Source organism: Gambusia affinis, linkage group LG07, assembly GCF_019740435.1.
Source record: "Gambusia affinis linkage group LG07, SWU_Gaff_1.0, whole genome shotgun sequence".
NCBI lineage: Eukaryota > Metazoa > Chordata > Actinopteri > Cyprinodontiformes > Poeciliidae > Gambusia > Gambusia affinis.
The window spans coordinates 4705038-4721182 of record NC_057874.1 but is presented as its reverse complement, the minus strand read 5'-3'; the positions used below and the strand labels follow the sequence as shown (position 1 = coordinate 4721182).

Below are 16145 nucleotides of genomic sequence, written 5' to 3'. Positions count from 1 at the left end.
TCAACCAAACATTTGTTTACATATTGATTCTACTGGAACCTTTTTCATGTTTTTTTTGTTTGTTTTTTAAGAAATGCACTATCTTGAAAAAAGAGAATGGAGCTCCAAATAAAATAAAAAAAAAAAGTTTGTTGCATGCAATTCAATTACCAATAAGTTTGTGAAAACTTCATTTAGTGACGTTTAACATGACAACTTGATAAACTTAATACATTCTTTAAGCTTTTATACTGACCTTAAATTACATGTGGATACAGACTGTTTAATAATTAGACTATTTCAAAACGCAACTTATGCCCTCAGACATTATTTAGACGTGTCAATGTAACACAGGCAGAGTGCACGTTTAAAGTTTTGATTTGTTAAAAAATGTGTCTTATTGTTGTCCCATTTCACAGAAACACAGTTTTGTGATGATCTCTCAAATTAAATCCCAATGGTTTCAAATGCAGAGAAGTTCCAGGCATGTGGATACTGAACAAGCAGAAACAGTACCAATAGTTCTAACCCCCATCCAAACACGTAGTGCTTTATTGTTAAAAACAAATAAAATAAAAAATGTGGCAATGTACGCAAGTGTGTTTTCCAACTAGGGGCCAATAACTAGAGTTCTTTCCAGGTGGTGTTGGTTCAACAGGAACACTGTTATTAATCTCATTTCTTAAACACGGCGTCACATGAACATCTGCAGGCCTTGGTTGTATCCGTGTTGGTAGGTGGAAGGTGTGGACAGACGTGGGTGTTGCCTGATGAAACCCACAGAATGCGGCATCGCTCCAGAATTATTACTGGCTTCTTTAATGTGGCTTACAGCTCGAGTAAAAAGCCTAGAGACTGAACAGTACTTGGAGATCTATTCAGAGAAGAGGTCATAGAGGTGACCTAAAGGTGTGACATATAGTTTCATTCATTATGTAACGAGACATTTAGTAGTCAACTACATAATGAACCATCGCCAAAATGACAAGATTCCTCTTCAGAGATGATCTTTCTCTTTGATGAATCTTCTCTGTCAAATTGTGGTGGATGTGCTAAGAAGGGTGTAGCTTAGCTGTCAACAAGTCTGTTCTCAGTAGTATAATCAGAAACATCAACCCCACCTGGCCAATAGCTGTAGACAGTAACAAATATTGGCCTGTCTAAAGCCAGACTTGTGCTTTTTAAAACAGCAGTGAAGTCAGAAGCCATGAAGACTGAATCAGGTTCATCTTTATCCTTAGTAGTACAATCTTATTTTCTTATTGTGCTTACAATGCGCAGCCACAGGGGTGTGCCCACTCCAAAATGACTAGACCTGGAAATAAGCAATAGAAAACTGACAGCCTTTTGTTGTTTTGGAGCATCTGTGGCATCCCAAAAGCCATGCCACCCTAGGTGGAGAGCCTACTGGCATTCAGTTTGGTGAAAGAAGCTGCTTAAATGAGAACCATAAAACTTAAAAAGAAAAAGCCTTCCATAATTTCATTTCAACCAGAGACTCACCACGTTGTTAATTATCAACAGCGTGCGCCTGCAGTGTTGACTGAACTGCCTCCATCAAGGCTAAAGCACTTCCTCTCCCTCCCCACTTGGCTGTCTCACCATAAACAGTTTTTATTTCTTCCAGACATGCCTGCAATAATATTTACCTCCAGCACTGAGACTTTCGGGTCGAAGTGTTTACACTGCACATTCGCAACACAGCTACGCAGCATTTTGCTGGATCCCTATAAGGCGAGAACATGCATCTTGCGAAAGCGTTGGTGAGCTGGTGCAGGTTTAAAAATCCTGATGAGAAGACAATAAATGCAACGGCTGTAGTTGAAGAATCGGTCCGGATACGTCTTGTTTTGTTCTCACAAAGTAGAGAACACATTGGTTTTTGTTTTTCTCTGCTTTTAAAAAGTGCAGAGAAATCATTCAATTCCAAACGACTTTATTGATGCTCAAGAAAAATCTAAATCTTTAGGTCTGTCCAGTTTAGAGTTAAACTAAGAGTTTAACTAAATATGGGCTAAATAGCTAAATTTGAACTAAAAATTAGTCAATTTTTGTTAAATGGGTCAAAAATAGCCCTTCAGTACCATAAAGGAATCCAGCGTCACTGATTTCAGATGTGTGCAGCTTGTTTTCTTACAATGCTTATGTTGCATTACAGTACTCAACTAAAACACCTTCCGAAATTGAATTTCCTATTGGGGAACTGGGAGGAACTCCAACTACCCCAAATTATGACTTCACATTTCAATATGGCCGCTCCTCGCATCAGCAGTAGTAAGATGTGGTGGAAACATATTTATTTTACAAGACACGCATGTAAAAGTGCTTCTAAAGTCAATCTTACATGTACAGTCAGTCACCAACTATAAGTGGTGTTTGCTTATGGAAAGTAGAGCTTAAAATGACATTTGAAAGAGCGTTTGGAAATAATACCTACGGGCTTCGTCATGTTGAAATTCCGCCTTCTTGACTAGAATAACTAGAAACTTCGGGTTTGTTGTCAAACCCACTTCCCGGGTGACTGGAATGACGCCCTGGGCATTCGGGTCATTGAGCCATTTTGACCACATTAATAAATACCGCATACATCATGAGACTTTAAAATCCATATTTAATAAGTGATTTTCCCCCCCACCCCCCGTTCATTTATCCAGAGATCTAAAAGATTTGTTTTGTGTGTTTTTTGAAGAAACTGATGTTATTCAGAATTGTTAAAAGGTGCAGATTTGGGGTGAGATGTTTTGGAGAACTGGGATTGACAGGCATCTGCAAGCACTTCATTCAGTTCCCCTTCGCAGACCTTAATTTGGCACTAATCGCCGTGCGGAATGTCACATGATTCATTCGCGGCCGCATGGCACATATCATCATTCCTCAGCGCTCTACACCCTGTTAAAGACAGATGGTTACAAGCAAACACGCCCTGTAATGATCCAGTGCAACGGGCCTCTGTGGACGTCGTCCCTCCACTTTACAGCTTTATGGTGGCCATTAACTGTCGTTTATGATATTGAGTTAAATGAGTTCTTAATTTAACCATGTTTAAGCTTAGTCTTGTTAAAAACGTTCATGTTTGGACTTCGATTTTGGAATGAAGTAGCAGTCGTTGTGAATTGATAATCCAAAATTAATTAAGCAATCTTACTTTAATTAAAGGTAGTATTTAAAAAAAAAAAATTCCAATTTTTTTTCCATCCAAAAAAAGTGGACATTATAAATTAATTTTTATAACTCATCATGTTTACAAAATATGAGCTTTGTTGAGATTTTATTTGATAGACAAACACAAAGCACTGCATTATATGTACCTGTTTTACCCATCATCCAGTTGAGTCAAAAACTATGGAATTCACCCACTGGTGCAGTGATCAGGCTAACTACTGTTATTAAAAGCTAATGACAATATACACAATCTTGTTATGCTCTGCAAGTAAACATTGACCATCAAAGAAGCATGGAACTATAAATGTGTGTGATTTAAAGTTACATAAGCTATAGGAGAGATCAATACAATGCTAATACTATGCAGTTAATGATACTGGGAAAAAAAAGTCTTTTCAGCAGTTCTTTTAACTCACTTTCTCATTTTTCTAAGTTTTAGTTTTGTTCTTCTGCTTTTGTGTGGGCAATAAGATGGACAACCCCGAAATGTTTAAATGCGTTTAAAATCTAAACTTGAAAAGCCAACGTTTTCCAAAGGGATTCTGTTTTTCGAGGCTGCTGCTGTTCACCTAGGCGCAGAACAAGAAAAGTTATTTCCGCCTGGCTGTAATCCACAACTTTCTCCTCTCTCCTGTGATTGTGGGAGTGCAGAAAAGCTGCTGAGACCTCCGAAATGCAATGTTTCCATTCCCACTGGGTGAGAGTAATCTTACAGGCCCACTCTGTTATCCGGTGGCCCCTCAGATAGTCGGCTCCCGTGTGAACGCTTTCACACTCTCACCTACCCGGTGCAACTCTCCTCCTCAGATTCCATTAAAAAAAATCTAAACTTTAGCTCCTGGGGTTCTGATCAAATAGAGTAGTTATTACATTTTTTTTTTCTGCATTTTGATTCCCTCCCCTCAACCATATGCCTCATATTTACATATAGATTGGGTATTTATCAGTCTGCATTTTACAGCAGATTCACTGTAGTCCTCTTTATTAAACCATGATGGATTTATGTATATTTAATGAAGAGTTGATGTCGAGGGTGTAATTCTTTGAACAAGGGAGTGTACATGTGATGTGAGCTGAATAATAAAGCATGTGCACTACTGAACTTAAAACCTTTGTGAAAATCTTTGGGGTGTCCGCCATTATCATTTACACCTCTGTTTTAAGTGGTTACATATGAACATGTTCTCCTTAGGAATCCAAAGCATTAATCATCACTATCTTTATCCTGCTGTAAGATGAGATACACAATCATAAGAGTTCGTAGCACATAAAGGCTAGGGCAGTTTTAGTTCAAGTTTTAATGGGGTCATTGGCCATCTTAACTGCCAAAAGCATTCTTTTGCAGTGAAAAGATAACACTCAGAAGTCATTTCTTTTACGCTTCTTTTGCTATATTTATAACTTTAACTGAGTAGTTCTAAGCCGGAGAGGGGACAAATGATTTCACCACGGAGCTCATTTTCACCCTCGGGTCTTCTGAGACGGGTTACTCATTTCTAAATGGAGCGGAAGCTAGCGAGGTGGAAGCTAACGGTCAAAAGCGCATGCGCGTTTCAAGGACGTGTTAAAATCCCGACCCCATCTAGTGGCCTGACATGACAACTACAGGAGTTTCATGATGGCGGCCTCGTCAAACGTGAAACTTTTCCACAACCGATATCCGAAAATGCTGGTAGGTTTCCTGGCAAGCGGTCTTGTGTAAACGGAGCCTTATACACCGTTTGGTGCCTTACAATAACTGAACACAGCGACTCTTGGCCTGTTTCAAACAATCGATATAGTTGGCTGAAAAAGATTTTTTACATCTGTTTCTTGGTTACGTAAGCTAGCATCAATCAAACAAGGCATATCTTGCTGTAAAGCTGAAATATCATCAAATATCAATAGTCACAAATATGTCAGTCCTAAAACTGACAATAGCAAATTTAGTTTAAAAGTATATTGTAGTCCATTTGCAAATTAGTATGTGAGGGGAAATAATTGTAATACAAATTTTTTGCATTTGCTTTGTTTTATTAATTGTTTGGAGCCAAAATCAAAATTGAAAAACACATTTGATTAGTTTCACAGCCCCACTTGGGTAATTTAAATATAACAAATAACATTCATTTGCAGTTATTAATTAAGGAAACAATTATACGATTCAGATTATTTAGTGTTGAAGGTTGCATTTTTGAAACGTGGCCAGTCTGACGTTGAAAGCTTTTCTAAATTGTAATGTTGAAAAAGTTGCACTAAATTTGAAATGGTCTCACGTATTTGTGTTGCAGATGGACTTGGAAGAGGACTTAAGGCAGAAAACAATTTAAAGTCGATACAGCTTTGTAGGTGACCATTATCGCTAATATTGGGGAATTGACATAGATTGAGTTCCATGGCTCCAAGACAGTGATCTCAAATTACTCTAACTTTTAGATTTCTCTTTGCTTCAGCACAGCTGGCTCCAGTATTATCTCATTAACAGAGCTCTGTAGAGCTTGACTGCATTTTAGTGAGACATGGTTTAGTCTTTGAAATCAATCTGAAAGTTGCAGGGCACTGGCCCTCGAAGACAGCAGTTTGAGACTGCGGCTCTAAGATATGTGCCATTCAGTTCTAAAATGAGCTAATGTGATCTAGAATATCAGAAGACTAGTTTTTCCTCATATTCTGAGTATGTGTACGTCACACGGCGGAGGTCGAGATTAAAGTGAACGCTCGCCGGACGCATCTGCACAAAGGTAAGTAGCTTATATGCCACGACTAATGGTGACGTACTTCCATTTAAATTTACAAAATTTCAGCCGCGTACGTTTTCTTGTTGTCGCATAGTAACGTGTTAGGCAGGAAAGAGTGTTCGCTTTGAACTGTTTTGTGTCCAACGTTGAGCTGAAGTCGGCGCAAACAGTCTTAAGGACGCGCAGCAGTTAGACTGCCATTTGTGCTGTACAAATAAGTGTACGTTGGCTGCCCTGGTGCAGAAGAAACTGGGTGAGGTGCTATCATCCATTTGGATTGTGGAGAAATGACAGCATTTGTCCCGAGAATTGAATGCAATAGGTACGCTAGACTATGAAATCTCACCTGTCCGCAGACAATGGGTCGATAGTCAGTGCGGCTCACAGAGTACGCACAGTAGACCTGAGTGTATAGGAACCTCAAGAGTTTTATACTGATTTTGGTATCTGTTTTCATTACTGAAACTGATATTAGCCAATTTCGAGGAATGCTTGTTACACGGTGTTAACAACTCAACACCTCACTAATGCACATATTTTCTGAATAACGTTTCCCGCAAAGCTTTTCTTCACATTGAACTTCTCGCCTGCATGGCTAGAGAACGTTATTAGCTCCTTTTTGTTACCTTGCAGCATCAGGTATGAGTGTGTTAAAAGGATTATGAAAGGCTATGCGAGTCCTTTTATTCTTCAGTCACCATAGTTTCAGACTGACAATGGCTGAAAGCCTCAAGGTTATGAATGAGCTTCTGATAGGATAAATGGTGCAACACAAGCTGGAATGTAGGAGAAAAGTGATTGTGTCAAAATAGTAGAAGAACTGTGGAAAAAAAAGAGATTTTACTGTGATTTCTTCTGTTTGTTCTGAGCTGTTATAGTCAATCAGACGGAATTGGTTTTGTTCAACACTTAATGCTCAAATACTTATACAATATTTCCTTTAGGGCTCTCTCTAAACACTGATTCCGGCTCCCTGAAGGAGCTACAGCTCATGCCTGCCGCCTGTCCATAAGCAATAAGGGCCTTGATGAGACTTTGGACTCAGTTCAAGGAGTCGGACAGATGCTCCTTCAGGCCAGATGAAGTGGAAAAGCGGTGACAGCTGGATACGGACCAGGTAAGCTGCCTTTCATATCAGCACAGTCACTGGGCTGCAGGTACAGTTTGCAGACAGCATCAGGCTGAAGGTAGAGGAGTCTTTATCTCTGTCTGATCCCCTGCCAGGGCAACTCTCTCTCAGCCCAATATGACACAAGGTGATTGAATATTCATTACAGTTTCATGCCTGGGCAGCAGTGCTGGATTTAGTGAAGAGGCCTCAGCATCAAGTCAGCCACTGATGTCCCTAGATAATCCCACTTGCTTGTATTTCTGTTCTCTTCCTTTGGCTTTTTCTTCTTCTGTATTACATTCTATAGTCATATGTTTTACCTCAGAAGAAATGTACTTTATTCTAGCTCAAAGAATAAAAGTTGTAGCTGTACCTGTGGCTGTATGCTACATTGTAACCCATAAGCATTGGAATTTAGCTAATGAGAAGCAGCTGAAAAACAAGCCTTTCAAAGTGCAGCAGATAATTAAATATTTCATAGAAATCTTTCACATGCAGATTTCAGAACCTAACTTGGCACAGATGTTCCCCAGAGGTTACATTTTTGAAAAGAAAAAGAAATACCAAAGACATTAACTACTGAATAATTCAAGATGGCCACCATGATCATCAAGGAGAACTCATTTTTACACAAAATTTTCCAACATTTATCACAGAGGAACACTTTTGGTGTCAAATCATAGTCTATATATTTTCTTGATATTTTTTTCTTTTTCTGCTGGACATTTTTCAAAACGGCCACCATAGTCGTAACGGAGAGTATATGTTTGTGCTAAAATCAGCAGTAGTTATTGTCAGTGATGAGCACATCTAACTACTAATTGGCTAGACAAGGATCTTAGCTGTGCTAATTCTAATCCGCTAAACATAAAATAAATTAGCAGAGGCTAACAATAAACACAAAAAAAAATTACGGGAAGCTAACACTAAACCACTAAAAAGGTAAAGGAAAATCGCGGAAGACAATGCTAACCATGAAAACGACTAACTGTGTCACTTATCTTAATCTCCTTCCACGTGACGACAAATGTATGCATACGAAAAAGTGTGCAAGTCTACATATTGTTACATGTCATTGTAACAATATGTTGTTGTTACTATAGTCAAAAACAAATGATACAACATAAAGTTAAAGACTCACACCTAGGGAGAATTTTAAAGAGACCAATTAACCTGACAGTCATGTTTTTGGACTGTGGGAGGAAGCCGGAGAACCCGAAGAGAACCCACCATGCACAGGGAGAACATGCAAACTCCATGCAGAAAGATCCCGGGCCGGGAATCGAACCCAGGACCTTCTTGTTCCAAGGCAACAGCTCTACCAACTGAACCACTGTGCAGCCCCATTCTGAAATCTAAGTAGCAAAATACTTGAAACCTGCTCAGTTTTCAATACAACAAGCAGCAAACAACAGTAAACTTTATATTTTTGGAGCTTAATTTTTCATCCTTTGAAGCATTTCCACCCTGTTTTCTGACTGGTAGTTTGACTGACACACTGACTGGATTGTTCGTCCCATTTGTGACAGTTCTGGCTGTGTTGTGTTGTCAGTGAGACAGTTCCAAGGCAAACTTTCCACTGCGTAATTCCTTTGCCGTGTTTTGTGTGAAGGATTGCCTTTTCAGCCACCTCGATGTGTTATGGTGTAATTAAAGAAGTGTTTGAACATGATCTGATGAAGGAAGGTGTTTGGGTACACAGAATAGGCGGAGATGAGGCATGGTAATCATAGCTGAAGAAAGGGTTGCATTCTTGGACAAAGACTGTCCTTCACACTTGCCATGCTGCCAAATAAATAAATAAAAAGTTAAATCTTAAAGCTTGATTAGAGGGTATAGAGAGTACACACGCCTTAATGCAGAAATTCCTTCCATAAAACAGGATGATGAAGCAACGCAGGAATGCTATTGTCTTTTAATGCTCTTAATGTTGCTTGACTCTTAAATCAAGACTAGTTGCTATTTCTGGCCGAGATTGATCCTGTGTCATGGAGCCAGGCTACAGTCCTCTCTGAAGGTGACACTTTATGGAGGCATGTGGTAAACAGTAACCTGGTATTTCCAAGCAACCCAAGAAATAAAAAATAAAAAACATTCAAAGATATTATATCTAACAGAAATGTAATAGCCTATCACCCCTCCTACAGCATTTACACAACCTGCATGTTGTGTAAATGCAAGTTTACACAATATGAAATATTGCAGCACTGACAAGATAGTGCCACTTAATCTCATGCAACAGGATGCTAAGTGTCTGCCTGATGAAGATTTTCTGCATACATATTAAATCTACTTTCTCCTAAAGTCAGTGATTTATTATTTGACCACTTGGCTCATAAAGCGTTGAAATTTCATTCCATTGTTGGTAAGTTAATAGTTGAGAATGAAAAAAAGAATTTTAACCCCCCCCCAAAAAAAGTTAGATGTGAGACGTAATGGCAAAGGCAACATACGTCATCCTGACAAACATTGTATTCCACACTTTGGATCCCAATACCCTCAAACATTTCAGCCTGGGAGAAGATTAAAAGGGGAAAGACAAGGTTCAGAAATGTGACAGGACTTGACTTTCCACAGAATCTCCTTCAAATCCTCATTCTTTGACAGAAATAATACACATTGTTCATTACACTAGCATACATGGGACACAACGTGACAGCATCTTTAACATTTGTCGACACATTGTGACAGCAGATTTATCAAACTGCACTAATTGCTTTAACATTTTGAAATGTTTTGTGCTGTTGAAGAGTGTTTGCTTGGCGCATCTAACAAAAGAATCTCTGTAACCACTAAGACCTGATGGCATTTAATTTTTGGTCCCCAATTGAACAAAGTCTACTGGACTATCAGGTGTGAAAATACTCTTAGAAGAAGCTGTCATTAAAAGGTCTTGCAACAGCGCTTGTTGTTCTGTGCAGGATGTAGTCTAATGGTTTGTATTGGACTAAACATATAAATTAGAAGATTTTTAGATTTTAGATTAAATTGCTATGGTTTTATCACTAGTTTGGTCACTGGTTGTGTCTGATTGGACAGGACTGAAAAGAACAGGTATAGATGAATTGGGCTGCTTATAATGCTCCACTTATACTCAGGGCAACACTGAGTAAACGCGAGAGGGAAATTTATATTTGTTCTTGTGATGTGGGTTCTATTTTCTTAAGCTTGGTACAGTGACATGTACCTTGGAGAAAGAAAACGGAGATGGAATGAAGAAGATGGAGTGACAAGAGTTGCTCATAAAAGACGAGCTATAAAAACAAATTTCGGTGAAAATGTTTACGCACTATAATGACAAATACATTGTTCTTCCCTCAAAGCAGGCTGCCTTTTGTACCTGAAATATTGTCACCAGTTGCATGCGCGCATCTTTTCAAAATCAAAGTTTGAGCTCTCTCCCCCCACCCCCGTCCTCTTGGCACTTGCATTGTCAGCGCTGACATGTGGAATGTGATATGTGACATTTGCAGTCTTCCACTGCGAATTGTTTTCTCATTACGGTATGACGGTTGTCTGGAGCTGCCCGGTTGTCAGCCACCGTGGTGGTCCCTTTGGCTATAAAAGAAGTTGTGTGGCAGCCATTGTCAACAACCCTCTTCACCCTTTATATTCATAGACATGGCACCTCTACCTCTCAACAGGGCGGCACGTCACACACTCCCACTAACACCAATGCACGGCTTCTCCAATGGGTCTGCGGTCATCTTTGTTTGTTGCCACCGCTGCCTCTCAAGAGCAATAGCTTCCATTGCATTCCTGCCAGAGTTGGTCATTAGGGTGCTTCCACTTTGGCGGGCGAACACCGGAGAGCTTTCTGTCTCTGGCCTGATGGATGGCCTGTCTGACTTTATCTGAGCAGGACGGACTGGGGCCAAGAGATTGTCACTGCTGACTGTTTTATCAGGGCCTGACTTATAGAGCTGTCATCCTCTTAGAGTAAGGTTCCCAGGCACTTCGTCCAGCCATTCCCCCCTCCTGTCCATCATGCTTCCTCCTCAAGACCTTGCCCTGCAAGATTGCCTGCTGGACTCTGCTGATGCCGGCCTCCCCATAGCCCCCCGGGGACACGTTAACAAAACTGTTCGCTGTGTTTAACAGTCCCATTGTAAGAACCTCTTTCCCAGAGACAGTCCAGACTTATTGTTCATTGACTTGTCTTATATGGTGCCTTCCAAATCAGTAATAGCTCTTGAACTTTAAAAAAAAAAAAATAAACCGGTTTAAATCCAGCTGTTCTGTGAAGACCTCAGAGCTTGGAAAACATTGGTGAAGAAACAGCATCACACAGACCAGGTGACACCTCAGACAGGTCAGCGTAAGATGCGTCAAAAGTGGACCAATAACAAGCAAGCATTCAAGATGGACGTTTGCCAGAACAAATTGGAACATTTTTCATCGGTGCTCTCAAAATCATGGTAGTCATTGATTAAATTCTGACACTATCCATTCACAAAAATATAAAACATCCTTCGGGGCCCCCGAAATGCCGGGCCCCGGTTGCAGCAGTAAGCCCTGCTAAAATCCGGCCCAGGGTACATGACAACATAAGAAAGAGATCAAAGGATTTGAGTACTTTTACAAGGCACTGTGGGAAACACCGGAGCAACATCTAATCTTCACATTATACATGTGAAGAGCTGGATATCTGGTACAAGAGTGGCTTGGTAAGGCACTGTCAGTTCAACAGATGTATTCTTACAACACATTTCAAAAGAACAAGAAATTATAAATGTTTTTTTTCACAATCCAAACCTTGCATAAAAGCCAATTGCACTGCAGTTTCTCAGACGTTCTCTCACGCGCTACATCCATGTTTGAGCTTGCCATGAAACAACAAGAGTCCTTCCTTCCTTTCACCTCAAAGACCTATTGGAGAGGTCGGGGGAACGCCAAGGAAAGTCTGTGGGCCTCTTTCACATTCTGGTGTGTTCTTTCAAACAGGGCAGCCTTTGCTTAGCTGTGCGCCAAGAGCCTGTTAAAAACTACAAACACTCAGCAAATGTTTAGTTTTCTTATTAAAGATGTAGCCAAACTTATATAGACTCGATGTGGTGTGTGAGTCATACTGCTGCTATTAATTTGTTTCTGTAGGATCAAATCAGACGTGTTGTTTAAGCCAGATATTTACAGACATTATGGAGAGAGACTGACATTAAATCTGACTAAATCTTTCATGTTTTAGGTCAGTTGGGTTCGAAAAAATTAATTATTTTAACCACGTCCAGAATAATGGCAGGTAAAAGCTTTCATTTTTTTTTTGTTTGGTTTTCGCTTTCTTCAATTTCAGAATTTTACATACATGTTAGTGTTTGGTACAAATAACTTTTAAACAACATGACTTGGGTCAGATGTTTTGATTTGCTTCTCATGAAGAAATTTTGGCCCATTGCTCCAGACAGAACTGATCAAATCGAATCAGATCCGAATGTTGCCTGATTCTTGCACACATTCCCAGCTCTTCCCAAAACTGTTCTGAAGGTTGAAATTGGGACTTTGAACCCACCCCCCAAAAGCTCGACTTTGTTATTTTTAAATCACTTTGTGATTGATTTGGCACCACGCCGACAGTCATTGTCCATTTGGAAGATCCAGTTTTAAACAAAACCTCAACTTCCTGGCCAATGTCTTAAGATGTTGCTTCACCATTCTCTCTTAAAGTTCTGTCCTCACGATGCTATCTGTTTTATGAAGTCTACCAATCTCACAACAGCAACACAGCTCCCACTCCTCTACCTTGCGGCTAGAATTTCTGTTCTGAAAGTTTCCACTTTGCTCCTCCAAATGCATCAACGGGCATTATGGCCAAACCCCTCTGTTTTAATTTTGTCAAACCACAGGAAATCTCGGCAAACATTAAGGTCTTTGTCCCTGAGTGTATTTTCAAATCTGTAATTTGACTTATGTATCTTCTGGACTAATGGCTACTTCCTCACTGAGTGGCCTTCCAGTCCATGTCGGTACAGTACTTAACTTCCTTGATAGTTGTTTTTTCCAGTTTCAGCCAACATGTCTGCAAGCTCTTTTGCTTTTTCGTGGGTTTGAGCTGCACATTTCACACCAACAGACATCAGATCTGGCACACAGAATCTGTTTGTTAAGTTGTGTTATGGTTCCATATTCCCATGACATATTATTGTTTGAACAGATGAATGTGGCGCCCAAAATTAAATCCACAATTTCCTTATTATTTTGCCTAACTTAGAAGGAAGTAGTGTTTATTAGCATACCAGCCATTTTAGCTTTCCCAGATTAACTAAATTTATTGCATGTAGCCTTTGTTTATAAACTTACGAATTTACAAAGAAAAAAAAAAATCTCTTTCTGGAATTTGGAAAATATATTAATCTTTATAATCTGAACTGAATTAAAGTAGGAAATGTTTAGTGCGATTTAATCTCGGACAGTGAGAAAGAAAATGGCATTTTTTCCGAATTTCCCCTTTGTGGGACAATAAAGCATATGTCATTCTATTGTTACTTATAGTATGTAAATATCTGGCATGCTTGGTTTGTGTGGAGTTTTTTTTTTTGTTGTGATGAGTTTTCTCTAAGAGAAGAATACATAACTATATTTGATGATCAAAACTAGAATATTAACCAAAGTCACACAAATGAACCACAGATTTCCAGATGTTGGACAAGAGGAACATAAAAAGTATTTTTACTTTACTTCAGATTCCTGGCACGGACGTACAAAGTTCTACATGTGGTTGCTATAACCTACATTACATTTATATTGTGAAGACCTTTGACATGTGATAAATGTAATATTCTATGCGATATGTAAACTTCCACTGTTAAGCTCTTTGTTTTTGTTAGTACACCTGTGGCTGAAACAGGAATAAAGTAGACGAGTGATGATAATCATTCCATAAACGCTTACAGTCATATGTTACATCTGCAAAAACAGATATCCTCCATGGTACTGTGGAGACTGTCCTGTTGACCTGTGTGATGTTGTGTCATCCTCTTACCCTGACAGCTCATCCAGCGCGTTCCCTCTCCTGCATTCTGCTTTATGTTATGTGCAGAAACATCCACAAAACTAGAAACATATGATTGAAGGAATTCATAATTCAAAACAGCTTAAATATGCTGCTTGGTAATATGTAGTTATTTCTGAAAAGCTACTCAGAGAAAAGCTAAAACATTTTAGTTTTTCTTCTTTGGTTTTCTGTTCTTACTTTGTGTTTTCTTCAGTTTTATTGGGCTGCCATGCTACAGGCAGACATATAGTCTAACTATATTGTTATTTAATCAGGGAGATAAACCACAGGGACATTATGATTAATTGAATATCTGTATACAGTGAGTAGTGCAGAGACATATTTTTTCTTACTAGAACTCAAGACTTGCTTTTAAATATAGAGGTGGGCACACTTGAGCAAATCCGCTAATCGCTAATAGCATAAGCAAAATGTTTTGATAGCACTTTAGCATTTTTGCTAACTTTGAAAACGTTCAGTGCACTTAGCTTCCCCTGAACTTTTGTTTTCAGATAAATTCTAAACGCTAATTCACGTGGATGCTTTGTAACCTTTCAGAATGGTAAAGTTTGAAAACCTACGGCCTGTAGAGCACATTGAGACAGCATTGAGACACTCAGGATATTGATATGGTGGAATTTAGCATATTAGCTTCAGCTAAACACCATATTGGTATATTAACATTAGCAGAACTAATGTCTATAATTATTAGGGTTTTTGAGTTGGTGGAAGTAACCTTTTAGCTAACTGAGAGCTAGCTAAAGGATCAGTTCTGCATCAAATCACTTCACGTATCCAGACGTATCCAATGCTGCCAAATCTGGCATCTGTTTGATATGTTGTTGTAGTTATTGCTGTACAGTCACATGACCTTTTCAACACACTCAGTCTCTCATTCCCACCAGTCCCTCTAAGTGCCTGAATTGTCATAGCGCGCATTTATGAACAAAGATGAAAAAGCGTTTCTCACCGTTTCCGCTTTTGTTTCATAGCTAAACCATGACCTCCTGTTAAGCTTGATATACAGGGCTAAAATATTTTTTTTGTGTTTTTTATTTATTTATTTTTTTACTATGACCAATCATCACTAACAGGGCTTTTGTAATAAATCTCCTGAGAATGGGGAGCAGAATGGAGCCAATGTGTCAATGAGTCATTCCGGTTGAGCTTGAGTTTTTCCTGTCGCCCCTCTCTTAAACCCTGCTCTCTGTCTAACCTGAATCATATCCCTTTAATACTGTGTAATCGCTGAAGGAGGTGGATTTATGTCCTCTCCTCCTGAGTAGGGGGCCAGGGATACTTGGGTAGAGTGAGGAAAAGCTCCTGGAAGAAGAAATGGTCATTTTGTGTCAGAAAATAAAATGTGGGATGTATATTTCTCCCCAAAGTTTTTATAGACTACTCAGGAACTTTATATTACCAAAGACGGAGTGGGAAAAGAAAAGCAGAAAATGTGCTTTGCCAAAGAACACTCTTCTAGTTATAAAATTGAACGTTTTTGGAGTTAGCCTGGTAAATATTAGAAAGCGTGGTCAGCACAGACTGGATGGCTTCGTTCACTTCTTCCTCTGCTGTTGGTAAAACTACGGGCAGACTACAAATCTAAAACAGTGCAGATCATCATCATCATCGTTCATAACTTCTCCTTCGGTTTGCTGATGGGCCATTTGAAATCCAATAAGTTTGCTAAATACTCCCTCAAAAACATTTTAGCATTTCTAAACATTTTTATGTGCCAAAATTCAATATATTGTTATTCATACATATCTATGATGGGAAAACTAGCAATTGGATACCTAGAAGTAACTAAATAACACAAAAGTGAGCACACAAGGATTCACACAGGACACAAAAGTGTCTCTCCAAACCAAAAGCGACAAGGTACTAGGAATTTTGAAACAGGTTACAGGGAACAATGTATTCAGTCTATAAATGAGAAAAATAATGACATAAATAAAATGATGTAAATGCTGAACCAAATGTAGTGAAAAACAACAGTAAATGAACTGGTGTTAGCCTTCTAAACAGAAAAGAAGCTGACTCATCAAAAAGTGAAGATGGTCTGATTCCTTTGGGACAATTTAAATATCTTTTAAAGGGAAAGCGTTATGTAAAATCAACTTTCTTGAGCGTTACATCATGTTATATTATTCCCTCATCTAAACCATAATCGGAGTGTTGCCTTTCA

The 16145-nt window shown here is 39.1% G+C and overlaps 1 protein-coding gene across 1 annotated transcript in view; it reads left to right on the top strand.

Annotated features, from left to right (window-relative positions):
* The first annotated feature begins 5974 nt into the window (after nt 1-5974).
* Nucleotides 5975-16145, top strand: part of LOC122833716 (semaphorin-3F-like) — a 159971-nt gene continuing 149800 nt past the window's right edge. Inside the window, exons 1-2 of the mRNA XM_044121524.1 lie at nt 5975-6180; nt 6803-6975. The gene's annotated coding sequence lies outside the window, so the exon portion shown is untranslated. The remainder of the gene's footprint in view (nt 6181-6802; nt 6976-16145) is intronic.